This window comes from Lepus europaeus, chromosome 5, assembly GCF_033115175.1.
Source record: "Lepus europaeus isolate LE1 chromosome 5, mLepTim1.pri, whole genome shotgun sequence".
Lineage (NCBI taxonomy): Eukaryota > Metazoa > Chordata > Mammalia > Lagomorpha > Leporidae > Lepus > Lepus europaeus.
In genome coordinates this window covers 100,937,565-100,955,772 of record NC_084831.1, presented here as the reverse complement: position 1 = coordinate 100,955,772, position 18,208 = coordinate 100,937,565, and the positions used below count along the sequence as shown (strand labels likewise).

Here is an 18,208-nt window from a genome sequence, read left to right as displayed (position 1 = left end):
ACCTAAATACTGATATAAAGTCAATATATATTATGTTGCATGATAAAGGCATAGAGAAGAATTAAAACAAAGATATTTGCTTAATATATATTACAAATGTGAAAGTTGTCTTAATCAAAATGAGTCAATGTATCAACACTGATAGAAATAAATAACATTGGAGGGGGGATTGGTCATGAAGGGGAGGTTCTTAATGCATGATTGTCTGATAGTAACTATCATAAAAGACTCTTCCAGAACATCAAGCTTTCACTAAGGCCACCAGACCTTATATACAAAGTATACTACAAGGACATCTGCCTAGCAACTGTCTGTTCAACCTTGGACTAGCATCACCCTGGTCATTAATCATTGTAGCCAAAGATAATTGTTAAACTACCTGATTAAATTGTCCTCATTTTTTGTCTTAAAAAAGTCCTTTCCTCAACTTTTAAAATTTGCCCATAGTTTACTATGACATGCTATTCCCATTGCAATGCTCTACTATTCCCAAATGAATATTATTCTTTAGAGAATCTATATTATATTTGATTGACAATGTATACATACACGGAAATAGATTCTTCACAAAATAGAGAGAAAATATCCAGGACTGTTACATTTTCCATTTATGTAGGTAATCCTGTGGTTTTAACTTGTATTTATAAATTCTCTCCTCTAATATACACTATGTATTTCCTTTGCCTTCACCAAATACCTCAGCTAGTCATGATTCTTTAGATGAATGAATAAAGAATGACATGGTTTTGGCAGAATGACTGAAACCTTCATTCCTGAAGGTCTGTGTCATTTGTGGTTCTACCCAGATTGGCTTATTATGATTTCCCATTGACCCTAATCACTGGGCATGGTAATAATAAGAAATACCCTCTGAGATCTCCTATATTCCACACCTGCTCTTTCCTCCATTATTATTTTTTTAAATTTATTTGACAGGCAGAGTTAGACAGTGAGAGAGAGAGAGAGAGACAGAGAGAAAGGTCTTCCTTCTGTTGGTTCACCCCCACAAATGGCCACTATGGCCAGCGCGCTGTGCCGATCCGAAGCCAGGAGCCAGGTGCTTCCTCTTGGTCTCTCATGCGGGTGCAGGTGCCCAAGCACTTGGGCCATCCTCCACTGCCTTCCCAGGCCACAGCAGAGAGCTAGACTGGAAGGAGAGCAGCCGGGACTAGAACCGGCGCCCATATGGGATGCCGGCGCTGCAGGCAGAGGATCAACCAAGTGAGCCACGGCGCTGGTCGCTCCTCCATTATTAAGTAGTAGTTCAGTTTCCACTTGGAAGTATGAGTAATCAGCTGTGACATGACTCCTTTCTTAACCTGTTGACTTAAAAGCGCAAGAAGCCCAAAGTGACTGGGTGGTGGCCTTAATTTCCAGTTCAATGCAAACATTGTGTTTCCTAGTGCCAGCACACCTCCTCTTCAATGAAAGCCTCCAGGCCAACAGAGCATACAGTCATGGGAATATGTACAAATTTTGCTAATGGGTTACTAGGGATAATCGTGAGTGGTGCCACTCTTGTTTTCTCCCTGTCAATTCTAGTCCCATGGATCCTGGCTATGGCAAAACAGTACTGTGTATCCAAGACTAATCTATAACACATACAACCTTCCCAAGAATCTTGCCTGTTATTCCCTCTAAGACAAAAATCATATGTTTTCCCTAATCTGTGGTAACTGATAGAATAGCAAACATGTGATGTATAGGAGTGAAATTGACATTTTGAGCTTTGATGATTGCTTACAGCCCTTGTCTCTACTGTTGAGGAACAGTGTTTTTTTCTTCATACTATTTGTTGAACTCATTACATAGTGTAGGATTACTTTTATGAGTATAAATAAACTGAAAGTAGGTCATTGTAAAAAATAGGAAAGCATATAGGAGAGGAAGGAGGAGGAAATGTGGAAGCATGGGAGGGAAGGAGGGAGGCTAAGGTTGGAAGTATCACAGTATTCCTAAATCTGTATACATTAAATTTATATACCTTAAATAAAATTTAAAAAAGAATCTTTCCCCAACCTGGCAAAATATTGTCATCTAGATAGCACTGTGACTCTTATCAAAAGGTTGTTTTATGATTCTATCATGTCAACTGTTTCAGGATGATAGAGAATATAGTAAGAGCAGCGAGTTGTATGAGCATGAAACCATTGTTTCATTTCTTTGGTTATGAAAAGAGTTTTTAGAAGCAATGCTGTGTAGAATTCCTAGATGGTGGATAAAGGAGTCTATAAATACATAGATGGAAGTTTCAATAGAAACAGTTAATAGAGAAAACAAATACATATACAGAGTGTCTGTTCAAGTAAGAACAAAATATTGCCCCTTTCCTGATGGAAGTATTTCAGTGTAATCAACCTGCTGGTGACTGGATACCTTGGAGAATGGTGCCATATTTGGGGCTCAGTGTTGGTCTATATTGTTCTGAGATAGAATACGCAGAGGTGGCCATAGCCAAGTCAGTCTTAGTGAATGGAAGTTCATGTTTCTGAACCCATGCATATTCTGTCCTGCTACCAACATGACCACTTTGTTTATGGGCCCATTGGATGATAATGGATGACTGATGGAAGAGTCTGACTGGTATCCACAGAATTGAATCATCCTATTCACCTGATCATTAATGTTCTCTACAAAGTTCTATCCACATATTTCCCCACATTTCTTTGACACCAAGTTTCCACTCAAGTTTCTTCCAAGTCCCTTGCCAACCTGCCAAATCATTGCTTATTACCTTTGAAACAGTAAATAATCATGCTGACTATTTCTCCTTCCAAGCAATGGACACAACTAGATACACTGCTCAATATTCTGTTTATTGATATTTCTTTTTGCCACTGTCCTTCAGAAATTTCCCAGTAAGGATATCTAAGCTATACCTTTATACTTTCAAATGCTGCCTTCATATTGTATAGAACTATTTTTAAATTAGGCTCTAGTCTTTTCTTCCTCTGTTAACTGATCATAGGATAATCTTTGTAAGGCTATAGGTATGGATTGAGAGAGAGAGAGAAATTAACATAACAGGTGTAGGAACCATGGGCATTTGGGATACTTCTTCTTGTAACTTACTTATGCTCTTAGGACCAGCATGTGATCAGGTATATACCACTTCCAATTGATGATGAAGTGCTACAATATATGCCCAAATTTATGTCTCAGTGGCTCTGATAGCATCCTGTTCATAATAGTTCAGATTACATGGTAACCGGCTGGCCCATGGATAAATGTTCACTTTCTACAAAGGTACAATAGCAAGCCAAGAGCTACCTCTCAAAAGGAGATTAGTTTTCTGTGATGATGGTAGAGACTTGCTCCAAAATTCCAGTCCTATCTGAAATATGTAAGTTCTGACTTCTAACCTGTTTTGATGGAATTTGTATTTTAAAAAATAATATCTAGCTTTGCTAGTCTATTTTTCCACTTGAGACTTGAATTTTTGGCATTTGACTGGCACTCTTAACTTCCTAGCAGAATATGGCTACTCAGCATTCAGGAAGACACAACTGGTCTGTAAGGTAATAAACTGTTTGGGGCTCATCCTCACCTCTAGGGAACAGAAACTGGTTCCCAGAGAGACTACAATTCATGTAGTAGATTCATGTTCCTACAACCTTTAGCAACTTCAAATAACTAGTTAAGTATTCCTAGGTATAGGAAAATAGCAAACCTCCTGTATTAGGCTCTCAAGAGCAAGCTAGAGCAAGGCCCTCCTCCTTTGAGAAAAAGCAAAACATAGCGTTCATCTAGTGAACAGCTGCCATGACTAGGGTCCCTATACTAGGGTTGTTAAATCCAGTCCTTCATAACTGGCAGGCCCAAGGGTGCATCCATGTCATTGTCCAAAGCTGTTTTTTTTTTTATTTTTTTGGAGGGCGTGTCAATCAAACTGGACAAGAACAAAACCATGTCCGTCATTTCTTGGGTATGGCTAGATAACTCCAGGACCAGTATGTATACCGCTGGAATATTTGGCCTAACATTTTGTCATAGAAATCCTGATGGGGCTGCCTACTGCTCATATATGTGCCAGTCCCAGTACGAGTGACTCCATTTCCAATCTAGCTCCCTGCTAATGCACTAGGAAAGCAGCATAAGATGACCTAAGTCCTTGGGCCCCTGCATCCATGTGGGAGACCTGGATGAAGTTCCTGGTTTCTGGCTTCTTTCTGGTCCAGCCATGGCTGTTATGGCCATTTGGGGAGTGAAATAGCACATGGAAGATCTCTCTCCCCCCCTTTCCCTCTCTATGTAACTCTGCCTTTCAAATAAATAAAATAAGTCTTAAATAAAGAGAAAGAAATCCTGGCTATTGACCCTCCTTGGTCCTATACCTTCCATATTCTTGTTACTTCTCTTTGGACCATATGTCTTTGATGCTCTGGTCTGTGTTGTCTAACAGAGTAAAAACCATCCAGCTCCAGAGCTTCCAGCTTATTGCTTCAGATAATATGACCAGTCCTCTGGACAGTGAAAAGCAATCATTTTTGAACACTGTAGGACAGATAGCAAGAGAATACCCATCAGCAGCTCTAGACCCATATGTCAACTCTGAAGAAAATATAGCAGATGGGCCTTCATCCATGTTACTCCATAAGATTATGGGTTACATCTCTTCAGGAAGGAATGTTAAGGTAGGTAGGGAGACATGAACCTATGTGGATGTGAGGGAAGAAAAATGGAAATTTCTGTGTGATGGAACAAGGAAGCAAGACTTGGAAGTAAACCATCATTTACATATCAAAAGTTTTGCCATTGTTCAGTAACCTGGGTGGATGTCCCAGCCTTTTCTTTGGGGCAGTTTAGAGAAATTTCATCTGCCCTTTACCAGGGATGCTACTGTGAAGTTCTGGGAAAAATTGCACACCCAGAAAGCCCTCTAGCCCCAATATTCCAGAAAGGATGTAGGGAGAGGAGTAAAAAGGCCAACACCCAATATCCATAAAAATAGTCTGAATGCAGACCTGGCTCTAAGTTCTTTACTGAGATGCCTGCCTGGCCTGTCTGGAGCACTCCATTATTTCTCTTCATTAAACATTGCTAGCATGCTTACCACACACACACACACACACGCACACACAAAATCTAATTTTCAAAGTTTATGAAGTTTGTGTTACTATCCTAATTCACAAATGTAGAAGCCAAGACAAATAGCATCTCAGTCTGCATATTCTTTATCCTTTCTAGTGCACTTTAAACTCCTTGTACGCACTGATCCAATCCTCTACAGTGTTTATTGGAGCACCATTCATATCATCTTAATATTAATAATTTTGATGATGGTTAACACTTATTTCATGCTTTTTATGCTCAAGAGACACCCAGTCTTCAAAAATAAAAAAATAAAAGGCCTATGTGGTGACGTTGTTATTATTAGCCTCATTTTAGAGATCAGAAAATAGGTGAAGAAGATTCACTGACTTATTTATTTATTTATATATTTATTTTTGACAGGCAGAGTGGACAGTGAGAGAGAGAGACAGAGAGAGAGAGAGAAAGGTCTTCCTTTTGCCGTTGGTTCACCCTCCAATGGCCGCTGCGACCGGCGTACCGCGCTGATCCGATGGCAGGAGCCAGGTGCTTCTCCTGGTCTCCCATGGGGTGCAGGGCCCAAGTACTTGGGCCATCCTCGACTGCACTCCCTGGCCACAGCAGAGAGCTGGCCTGGAAGAGGGGTAACCGGGACTAGAACCCGGTGTGCCGGCGCCACTAGGCGGAGGATTAGCCTATTGAGCTGCAGCGCCGGCCCTGACTTATCTTTGATCTAGTTTCTTTTGCTCCATGCTATGTGTGTTGACATTAAACCCGGTTGTTGCATTTCACAGTGGTTTCTTTTCTTTTTTAAGATTTATTTACATTTGCAAGTCAGAGTTACACAGAGAGAGGAGAGGCAGAGAGAAAGAGACAGGCCTTCCATCCACTGCTTCACTCCTCAATTGGCTGCAACGGCCAGAGCTGCACCAATCAGGAGCCAGGAGCTTCTTCCAGGTCTTCCCATGTGGGTGCAGGGATTCAAGGACTTGGACCATCTTCTTCTGCTTTCCCAGGCCATAGCAGAGAGCTGAATCAGAAGTAGAGCAGCTGGGACTTGAACCAGTGCCCATATGGGATGCTGGCACTGCAGGCGGCAGCTTTACCTGCTAAGCCACAGCGCCGGCCCCTCACAGTGGTTTTTTTATTTTACTGCTATATGATAATTCAATTCCTAGTGTCTTATAAAACCACTATGCTGTATGTTATGCTATTCCTATGAATGACTTTGAGTAGACAAGATAGCTGAGTTTCTAATTCTTCCAGCTCTCTTCTGCAGCTACTCTGTTAATTTACACCAAAGGAAAAAGCACTTCACACATTTTGTTTTTATCTAATCTCTACATATGTTTCACTCAAAAGAGTGTGGGAATTCCCATAGTGTGGGAATTGTCAGTTATGCTGGTCGTAGTAGACTGTATTTAAGAATCTTGGCTGTTTTATTCTTTCTAATGTTGCTAAGCTCCTTCTACATACCTAACACTGTGCTAGGCTTTAGGAAAGGGAGGAGGAATCAGTCTCAGTTTCCACCCAAAGGAACTCATAATACAAGGGGCTTCTAATCCACTTGTCAATCCTTTAATCCAGCTTTGTCTATCATTTATAAATGTGTTGAGTGCCTTTGACAAAAACTAGAGAATAATTCTTGTATTATCCAAATAGCTTTCCTACAAGGACCTGCAGATAATTAATTTGCACTGAATTTTGTTACTGATTTGAGGAACTATTTTGTTTCTCTTCTTATACATACTATTATGTTCTCTATGTAGTTTTCTAATCTGTATGCTTTAGGACATTATTTGATAATGTAATGGCTGCACTTAAGAATTCAATTTTCAGTTTCAGGTTTATAAAGTCCTTTGTAAAATGCTATGAAGTAACATTATAATGATTGTTGTTATTGTTAGGTTTATGCTTTATCAACATAGGCAACATAAGGAGATATCTGGATGGCTGAATCTGCTCTTTTCTTTCTTTTTTTAATGTCCATTGAATTGAAGACTTACACCAAGGATGGGAAACAAAATTTAACACATGCTTTCAGGCTTCTTTTTTATATTCTCAGGTATGGGTTACAGCCTTAAGCATTGTGTCCTTACTGACAGAACTGCCTTTTATCTTCTTTTTACAAGATAAGATTGATCTATTTTTAAAGCTAATACACCACTGGTTTTATATTCTTGTTTTAGGCTTTGGGGATAGGTTAAAGCCTCTCTGTGTAGCATTATTTACTGAGCACTACATTAAATAATACAATGAAGACACAGAAATTAATAACTCTAGAAGGGCGTAAACTGATAGTATTCACACTCAATTGCAGAGATGATCCATTAAATTAATATAATAGTGATGCTATTCAATTGCAATATGGTGAATAAAAACAAAATGGCATGATAATGGAATTTTCACTTTTTAGTATAGAAAATAAAAAGAAGATAAATGGTAAGAAGACATGGTTTTTTAATAGCTCAAATGTATATGTGACAAGCCCTTATTTCAGTGTCAGCTCCTAGCAAAGGACATCAGGCAAATGAACTTGAACATCCCTTTGATTAGCCAGCTTCTTAAGAACTGAAATAAGCTTTTTCAGGCTTTGGAAAGAATTTCTGGCAAAAGGGATAAGAGGGTGGGTTTTACTGGAGGTAATCCTCTTAAGAAACTACTCCTTAGCAGTTAGAATTATAGAAAAGCAAGATAAACTTGAAATAAGCCTGATAAATCCTATTTTACTCATTGTCTTCATAAAATAGATACTTTGGATCTGAGTTAAATTGTGTTCAGTGTTCATTTGAGAAGTGCTGTTCTTTTGTATTCTTCTTTCATCCCACCTTTTGCCCAACTAATGATTACTTTCCTATTTATCAGTTATGATTAAAGACCCTGATGGATTTATTGGCTAGTATCAGGGCTCTTGACTTAACATAATGAATCTGTAATGAACCTTCATATGTTCTGTTAGTAGTGGCTATCAGGCTTGCTAGATGTCAGAATTACACATGTGGCTTGTTAGAATATGCATGCCTGGATCTGTGCCCATAGATTTTGGTTCTATAAACCTGGGAAGAGCCTGGGATACTGTCTTTTTTTTTAAGCAAGCTTCACTGGTGATTATAATTCATGGACAAGGTTGAGAACTCTATAATATTGTTGACTCAAAATAGGCTTCATAAATAAGTGTGGATTTTTGAAAAAAATTCTGATTTGAATTGATACTATTTTATGTACAAAATTGATTTTTATTATACAAGTAATACCTGTACATTGCAGAAGCATCAGAAAATAGAGAAAGAAGAAAATATCTTTATTTCTTCATCTTTAAATATTTATTTATTTATTTGAAAGTCAGAGTTACAAGGAGAGGAGAGACAGAAAGAAATCTCTCTGCTTGTCCACTACCCAAATGGCTGCAATGACCCAGGCTGGGAGAGGCCAAAGCCAAGAACCAGAAGCTTCTTTCATATCTCCCACAATGGGGGAAGGGCCCATCTTCTGCTGCCTTCCTAGACACAATAACAGGGAGCTGGGTTGCAAGTGGAGCAACCAGGACTGAAACCAGTGCCCATATGGGATGCCAGCGTTGTAGGTGGTGGCTAAACCTGCTGTGCCACAGCACCATCTTTATATATGATCACCATCTTTATATATGATCAAATGGAAATTTGGAGTTGAACCATAGTATCAGAGTATTTGCCTTTACAATTGAAGCAGAATTCCATAGAGTTTTTTTTTTTCTTGTGAATAATTAATCTTTACTGTTAACATTGACATTCTTTACTGAATGGAGGGTACTAATTTTCCTTTCTTCCTCTACACAAACATTTTTTGACTCTTTCATTTTAGGTAGTAGCATAGCTTAAGCTCAGCATGGCAGTTCAGTAAAGCCCATAATGGACTTTTGGGCTTTTTAGTCTGGTGACATACCAAACTGGTGTGACAGCATTACACCCATCTATTCAGTTTATTCACTCAACAAATATTTATGGAGCATGTCCTAATTTGTCAGACACTATGCTATGTGTTGGTGATACCCAGTCCCTTTCCTGGGGGAAGGATTATACTCTAGAATGAGAGGTAGATAACTATGTATAAACAACTGTGGCATATTGTGTATGTGATAAAAAAGATGTATGCACAGGATATATTAGGTGCACGGATAAAGGACATCAAATTGAGGCAGGGAGTGAGGAAAGATGAATGTAAAGAAAACATGAGATAGCAGGGAGTTAGAATCAAAAGCTACCAACACTTCCATTTGCTGATTTGAGGATACAATCACTCCATTATTGTATCACTGCCTATTGTGGAAACCAGGAAGCTCTTCTTCTCTGATATTCCCTTTTTGAAAACACTATTATGTTCTCTTTCTGGTAGATGCATTATTTTATATTATATTTTCTTTTTTTCCCCAAAGAAACCTCTTACTTAAGGAATACAAACTTCATGCATTTCATGAGTACAACTTTAGTAATATAGTGATTCTTCCCACTGCACTCACCTTCCCACCCACAGTCCCACTGCACCCTCTCCCATTCTCAGTCCTGTTCTCTACTAGGATCTATTTTCAATTAACTTTATACACAGAAGAGCAACTATATACTAAATAAAGAGTTAATTTGAACAAACAACAACAACAGCAACAAAACAACAACAAAACTGTTCCTCAACAGTCTGGAAAGGTCTGTTAAAAGTCATTAGATCTACAAGTTAATTTCACTTTCTTCTTTTTTTCTAGAAACTTAATTAATTTTAAGGAAGCACCCAAGAATGATACATCTTTTGTGAGCACTTAGACGTAGCTATAACTTATGAGACATAAGAATATCATCCACCTAATACGTTAAAATAAAGTAAGTCCTTGAGAATAAGTTTTAACATTAATTAATGAAGCACATAAGAAGACAAGCAAAGGAGCTGGACACTTAAGCATAACCAAAACTTATGATACATAAGAATATCCTCCACTTAATACACTAAAATGGAATAAATCTTTGAGAACAGTTTTACTGTTAACTCTCATAATACAACTCTTTGAGGACAGAGGTCCTGAATGAGAAGCTGGTACAGTGATTCCTGTTAATCTTACAATTAACACTCTTATGTATGATGTCAGGGATCACGTGGGTCTCTTGACATGAGCTGCCTAGGCTGTGGAAGCCTTTTGAATCCATTAATTCCAGCAGTATTTAGACAAGCCATAAGGAAAGTGGAAGTTCTAACCTCCCTTCAGAGAAAGTACATGCTTCTTTGATGACCAGTTCTTTCCACTCAGGTCTCACCCACAGTGGTCCTTCATGTAGGACACTTTTTATCACAGTGTCTTGGCTTTCCATGCTTGAAATGTTCTCATGGGCTTTTCAGCCAGACTATAATGCTTTCAGGGCTAATTCTGAGGTCAGAATGCTAAATAAAAAGGAGTGACTGCTCCAACATGGGAAGCAGTCCCTACAGTGGAGCAGTCACTCCTTTTTAATTCTATCTGTTATTAACAATCACTTAATCCTATTTATATGATCACTTTAACAGTTGATTCTAGCTATATGATCACTTTAACACTTAATCCTATCCATATGATAATTTTAACACTTAAAATGCTATTTTTACAACTTAGCTTAAGGGGATTTGGGGTCCCATGGCAAGTTTTTAAACTGTACCCTTATAAGTAAGTCTGGAGGAATGTATGCAGAACTCTACAGCTTTATAGTCACAAACTTCATACACTTCATAATGACAACTATAGGAATGTGGTGATTCTTCCCATGATGCCTGTTCTCCTACCCACAGTCCCACCTTTCTTCCTCCTCCCTCTCTTATTATCACTCTTAGTTTTTACTAAGATCTATTTTCAGTTAACTTTATACACATATGACTAACTCTGTTAAGTAAAGAGTTCAACAAACAGTATGAAAAACTGTTCCACAAGGGCCATTCAAAGTCATAGCTTCTCAAAGAGTCAATTTCATTTCTACAGATTGACTTTTAGGTGCTCTATTAGTTATCACAAGTCAGGGAGAACATATGGTATTTGTCCTTTTGGGACTGGCTGATTTCACTAAGTATGATGTTTTCCAGATTCATCCATTTTGTTGCAAATGACAAAATTTTATTTTATTTTATTTTTTTTACCACTGTGGAGTATTCCATTGTGTATATATCTCATAATTTCTTTATCCAGTTTTCTGTTGACATGTATTTGGGTTGATTCCATATGTTAGCTATTGTGAATTGAGCTGCAATAAATAAGGGGTACAGATAATTTTCATATGCTGATTTAATTTCCCTTGGGTAAATTCTCAGTAGTAGGAAGGCTGGGTCATATGGTAGCTCTATATTCATATTTTTGAGGTATCTTCATACTGTTTTCCATAGTGGCTTTACCAGTTTACATTCCCACCAACAGTAGACTAGGGTACCTTTTCCCACATCCTTACTAGCATTTGTTATTTGTTGATTTCTGAATGAAAGTCATCCTAACTGGGTGAGGTAAAACTTCATTGTGGTTTTGATTTGCTTTTCCCTAATGACTAGTGATCCTGAGCATTTTTTCATATGTCTGTTGACCATTTGGATTTCTTTTACAAAATAACTGTTTACGCCCTCTGCCCATTTCTTAAATGGGTTGTTTGTTTTGTTGTTATGTTTCTTCATCTCTGTATAGATTCTGGTTATTAATCTTTTATTAGTTGTATAGTTTGTAAATAATTTCTCCCATTCTGTCTGTTGCCTCTTCACTTTGCTGAGTATTTCTTTTGCAGTGCAGAAGCTTCTCAATTTGATGTAATTCCATTTGTCAATTTTGGCTTTGCCTGTGCCTCTGGGGTCTTTTCAAGAACTCTTTGCCTATGCAAATGTCTTGCAGGATTTCCACAATGTTTTCTGATAATTTGATGGCATTGGGTCATAGATTGAGGTCTTAATCCCATTTTGAGTGGATTTTTGTGAAAGGTGTAAGGTAGGGGTCATACTTCATACTTGCAGCAATCTGGGATCATGTCACTCCAGAGCTGGTGCTGAGGTTCTCAGCTGCTGGGGTTCTGAGTTGTGCATGTCTATACCATCCCCAAAGATCCACAGTGTTCCTCTAATTTGTGTGCACTTCCTCTGCCATTTTTTTCCCTAACTCTTCCCTGAGACTGCACTCTCTCCACTTTTCTGAAACTATCTTCTAGACTATGCTCCCTCCCTATTCAGCCATCTTAATCATGACCCCTATGTTATATATTCAAGGGTTTTAATATTTTGAAAATTTCTTCTCCCTGAATATTTCTATTTCCTTTGAGAAGCCTTTTTCTCTTTTGTTTCTCAGGTCCCTATTCTTCCAGGTAGAGGTTAGATTCTTCTGAAAAAACCCTTCCCACCTCTTGCCTGAAGAATGATCATCCTTGCTTTCAACATCTGCCAACTGCATGAGATGAGAGTTTCAACATTCAGGATGAAAAAGCTTACATGGGAGAAACAATCGCCCAAGCTCATTTGGTGAAAGAATGGTGAGAAAACTGATTCTTAAAAAGACTTTTCATCAATCTGCATTTTTTGCTTTGTTTTCAGCTATACTTTCAGAGGAGGGCAGTTATATGCTGCAAATAAGGTTACCACTTGCCTTCCTCATTACTAGCTTTGCATTTTGCCTTTCTGCGACTGCTGCCAGTTACCATTACTCAGTTGTCATTGACTTTCTGGCTTCTAGAATTTGTTGTTTTCCTCTACTTTTCTGTTCTTTTTTGTCCTTGTGTCCTCGTGCCTTGATAAAAATGAAACAAAACAAGTCCAGAACAATGTGGTTTCAGAAAGAAGGGAAATTAATTCATGCACAGTATTCTGCCTGCCCTTTCACTTGCATCTAAGGACCTCCTTTTTGTCGAACACTGTGTTAAGAACGTAATTCATAATAGTAACTCAGTATTATTGTATTACTTTGGTAGATTAGGGAAATGAATTTCAGAGTGGTTAAATGGCTAAGGAGCTAATAAGTGGTAGAACCAAGACTAATTGGTATCTCTGAAATCTGTAGATTGAATCATATAGGCTTTCAGATGTCCTTTTCCAGAACATTATCATCAAAAACAAGTTCATAGGGTAGGCATTAAGCCTAGAGTTTAAGATGTCAATTAAGACACCTGTGTCCCATTTGGTGTACCTGGGTTCAATACTAGCTGTCTGCTAGCTCCGGTTTCCTGTTAATGCAAACCCTGAGAGGTTGTGGTGATAGCTCAAGTAGTTGAGTCTCAGCCGCTCATGTTGACAGAAGTTCACTCAGGTGAGTCCCTCTCTTCGGTTCCAACTAGGAGCTACTGTGGGCCTTGAAGAGAGAACGAATAAATGAGAGCTCTCTGTCTCTCTTTCAAATAACAAATAAACAAACGAAAACAAGTCTTTCTTCTATTTGTCACAGCCAAGGCTGATTCCAAGTATAGCTTTGGGGTTCTAATAGTGAAGTCCAGTAATGGGAAGGTTGGGCATGGAGTGCAGTGTTAGTCCCTGTTCTGTGCATAGCTGATTATTGTCAGTTCTATTACTAGTATGAGTTCTTTCTTGTAGATGCTTAACAAAGTTTCATTCTGATGGTCTATTTTAGTATTTTTCTAATTATGAACTGCAAGCCACCTGCTTTCAAAAGAGACGCTGGAAGGGAGAATAACAGAGATGTAAATAAGGTGACTTTTATGGCAAAAGCAGATTTTTTAGAAGCATGTGTTTTAAAAATTAAATATTTAACAGCTGTTTTGCAAAATAAATGAAATGCTTTTGTATTGTTAAAGAGTGCATACAGTTAATTAAAGTAAAACTTGTAACCTCATTTGACTGTATTTACCATCATTAAAACAATTTTATTCTGATAAGTTCTAAATCTCTGTACAGTAAAAGTACTATTTTGCATGAAAGGTAAATATAAGCTAACAAGATCAATTTCCTTATGTGTTTATTATATATTGTGTTTATATAAATGATGTGCTTGCTTTTTCAACAAGTGATGAATAGAACTAAAAAGCAGGAGGTGTAAATGGGATGGATTTGAGGGTAACATTTATAAAGTAGAAGGTTAAGTTTTAATAGAAAAAGATTAATAGATATATTGAATTTGAAATATAGAGAGGGGGCCACCATTGTGGTATAGTTGGTTAAACCACTGCCTATGATGCTGGCATCCCATATGGGTGCTGGTTTGAGACTCAGCTGCTCCACTTCCAATCTTGCTCTCTGCTAATGTGCCTGGGAAAGCAGCAGAGGATGGCCCAAATGCTCAGATTCCTGCACCTATGTGGGAGAACTGGAAAGTTTCTGGCTTATGGTTTTGGCTTGGTCTTGCCTGGGCTGATGGAGCCACTGGGGAGTGGACCAACCGATGGAAGATGTCTCTCTTTCTGTATTTTCCTCTCTCACTCTCTAACTCTTCCTTTCTTCTTCTTCTTTTTATTTTTTAAAGATTTTTTTATTTAGTTATTTGACAGGTAGAGTTATAGAAAGTGAGAGAGATAAACAGAGAGAAAGGTCTTCCTTCTGCTGGATCGCTCCCCAAAAGGCTGCAATGGCTGGAGCTACGCCGATCTGAAGCCAGGAGCCAGGTGCTTCTTCCTGGTCTCCCATGCGGGTGCAGGGGCCCAAGAACTTGGGCCATCCTCCACTGCCTTCCCAGGCCACAGCAGAGAGCTGGACTGGAAGAGGAGAAGCCGGGACTAGAACCAGTGCCCATATGGGATGCCAGTGCTGCAGGCAGAGGATTAACCTAGTGTGCCATGGCTTCGGCCCCGTAACTCTGCCTTTCAAATAAATAAATGAACAAATCTTTAAAGAAATAAAATACAGAGTGATATAATTGAAAAATTGCCTTTCAACAAGGCTTTTACTAATATGCAAATCTGTTACTTAACAAACATTTAACCTTAGTTCTTTGCTTTTTTTTTAAAAAAAGATTTATTTATTTATTTGAAAGATAGGATTACACACACACACACACACAGAGAGAGCAAGCGAGCGAGCTTCCTCTGCTGATTCACACTCCAGATGCCTGCAACAGCTGGGACTGGGCCAGGCTGAAGCCAGGAACCAAGAACTCCATCCAGGTCTCCTACATGGGTGGCTGGGATCAAGCACTTGGGCCAACCTCTGCTGCTATTTCAGCTTCATTAGCAGGAAGGTAGACCAGAAGTGGCACAGCCAGGACTTGAGCCAGGTACTCCAATATGGGATGCGGGCATCCCAAGCAGTGGCTTTACCTGCTATGCCAGAATGCTCCTCTCTCATAGTCCTTTGTTATGGACTGTTTGTGTACCCCATATCCTTCACATGTTGATGTTCAGGCCCTCAAAGATGATGATATACAAGGTAGTGTCTTTGACAGGCAACTGGAATTACATAAAGTCAAGAAGGCAGGATCCTTATGATGGAATTAAAGACCTTATTAGAAAAGAGAATTTGTGGGAGCAGGGGTTGGGTGAGACAGAGAGAGATTATGTTCTTTCCACCTTAAAAGTTCATAGTAAGACAAATGCAATCTAGGAAAAAAGCTAGGAAGAGAGCCCTCACAAGAACCAGACCACGCTGGTACATTCATCTCTGACTTCCAACATCTAGAACTGTGAGAAAATAAATTTCTGTTCTCTAAGACATCTAGCCTATGGTATTTTATTATGACTTCCAAGTTGAATAATATACCTTGCACCTTGCATTAAGCTTTGTAGGCCACAGGCCCCCTCTCATCCTTTCACCTAGCGTATCTTCTTTCTTCAGTGTAAGATGTATCCCATGGTACCTGAAACACTTCTTCCTCCAAACATTTGCTAATCTTCTGTGTCCTAGTTTTCAAAATGAAGATGAAAACTACACATTTTTATCTGAAATTGTAGTATAGCATTTAAAAAAAATATTTGACAGATAGAGATAGACAGTGAGAAAGGTCTTCCTTCCATTGGTTCATCCCCCAAATGGCTGCCATGGCCGGAGCTGTGCCCATCTGAAGCTAGGAGCCAGGTGCCTCCTCCTGGTTTCCCATGCGGGTGCGGGGACCCAAGCACTTGGGGCATCCTCCACTGCCTTCCCGGACCACAGCAGAGAGCTGGACTGGAAGAGGAACAACCGGAACTAGAACCCGGCACCCATATGAGATGCCGGCTCCGCAGGTGGAGGATTAACTAAGTGAGCCACGGCGCCAGCCCCATAATATAACATTTCAAATACTGATATGTCATTCTGTAATATAACATTTCTTTGCTGGATCTACCCATAAGTGACCAGTTTGCAATCTTTATTTTAATCTGTAAGTCTTATTTTCCAAGCTACTTTGAATGCAAGGTTTATGTTTTGTTTTTAATTGTCATTTATTTATTTGAAAGACAGAGAGATGGAGAGAAACACACACACAGACACACATACAGAGAAAGAGAGAGAGAAATGGAAAGAGACCACCCAACCCATCGGTACACTCTAGATATCTGTAATGGCTGGAGGACTGCAACAAAAAAAGAGCCAGGAACTCAATTCAGGTTTCCCACATGGGTGGTAAAGACTCAACCACATGAGCTATCACCACTGCCTTTCAGGCTCTGCACCAACAGGAAGCTGGAATCAGGAGCCAGAACCAGGTGTCAAACCCAGGTACTCTGATGTGGGACATGGGCAACCTAACCAGTTTCCTAATTGCTAGGCCAAGTGCTTGCCCCTGTGTTTCACTTTTATTCTGTAATTCTCAAGGTAGAATTTGATTGGTAATCAAATAATATTTCATTTTGTTGATTCCAATTCTATGAAGGTACTCTAAAATTTTGTGGAAATATGCAATTAAAAGATAAGTTTAATTAGTATAATAATTTTGAAATCCATGCATACTTTATGCATAAAGTGAATTTTTTCATGAACTTTTTGAAGACTTGTCATTTACATGGATTTAAGCAAATTTTTTTGTGGGGCAGGTATTTGGTTTAAGCAGTTAAGATGCCATTTGGGATGTCCATATCCCACTCAAAGTGCCTGGGCTTGAGTCCTAGCTCCACTTTTCCGGTTCCAGATTCTTGCTAATTTATACCCTGGATGGCAGCAAGTAATGGCTCAAATAGCTGAGTCCCTACCATTCTGTGGGAGACTTGGTTTGATTTGGTTTGACTTGGTCTGGCTCTTGGTTTTTAGACTGGCTTTTGTGGGCATTTGGGAGTAAACCAGCAGATGGGGGAAGCTCAATTTGTCTCTCTTGCTTTCAAAAAAAAATAATAAGAAAAAGAAATTTAAAAAGATTTTAGGGCCAGCGCTGTGGCGCAATGGTTAAAGCCCCAAACTGCTGCGCCAGCATCCCATATAGGTGCCCTTTCGAGTCTAAGCTGCTCCATTTCCAATCTAGCTCCCTGCAAATGCACCTTGGGAAATCAGCAGAGGACCAATGTGGGAAACCCAGAAGAAGCTCCTGGTTCTTAGCTTCGGTTTGGCCTAGCCCTGGCTGTTGGCAGCTATTTGGGGAGTGAACCAGCAAATGCAAGGTCTCTCTCTATGTATCTACCTCTTTCTGTAACTCTGCCTTTCAAATAAATAAAATAAATCTTTAAAAAAACTTCATAAAAATAAACTTTTTAAATGTTTAAATTCTATTTTCCTTGAACATTTTGAAAAATCCTCTTATTTCCCCTCACTGTTTTTCAGTAAAACACTCCAAATTCTATTCATTCTTTTTTTTTTTTACTTTTATTGAAAAATTATTTTTTTTTAATTTTTTATTTCATAAATGTGAATTTACAAAGTGCAACTTTTGTATTGTTGTGGCTTCCCCCCCAACCTCCCTCCCTCCCTTGGCCCTCCCCCTCTCCCTCTCCCATCCCGCCCTTTATCGAGTTTCATTTTCAATTACCTTCATATACTGAAGATCAACTTAGTATACACTAAGCAAGGATTTCAACAGGCTGCATTCACACAACCGCACAAGGTATAGGGTATTGTTCCACTAGTAGTGTTTTTAAGTTTCATAGTAAAACACATTAAGGACAGAGATCCTACGTGGGGAGCATGTACCCAGTGACTCCCGTTGTTGATTTAACAATTGGCACTCTTATTTATGACGTCAGCAATCACCCGAGACTCTTGCTGTGAGCTGTCAAGGCTATGGAAGTTCCTTGAGTTCACTGACTCTGAACTTGTTTAGTCAAGGCCGTGTCACAGTGGAGGTTCCTTCCTCCCTTCAGAGAAAGGCGCCTCTCTCCTT

The 18,208-nt window shown here is 39.1% G+C and overlaps 1 long non-coding RNA gene across 1 annotated transcript in view; it reads left to right on the top strand.

Annotated features, from left to right (window-relative positions):
* LOC133760002 (uncharacterized) overlaps positions 1-18,208 on the top strand; it is a 160,148-nt gene that overhangs the window by 11,979 nt on the left and 129,961 nt on the right. The window contains exon 2 of the long non-coding RNA XR_009865951.1: positions 12,335-12,515. This is a non-coding gene — a long non-coding RNA (uncharacterized LOC133760002). The remainder of the gene's footprint in view (positions 1-12,334; positions 12,516-18,208) is intronic.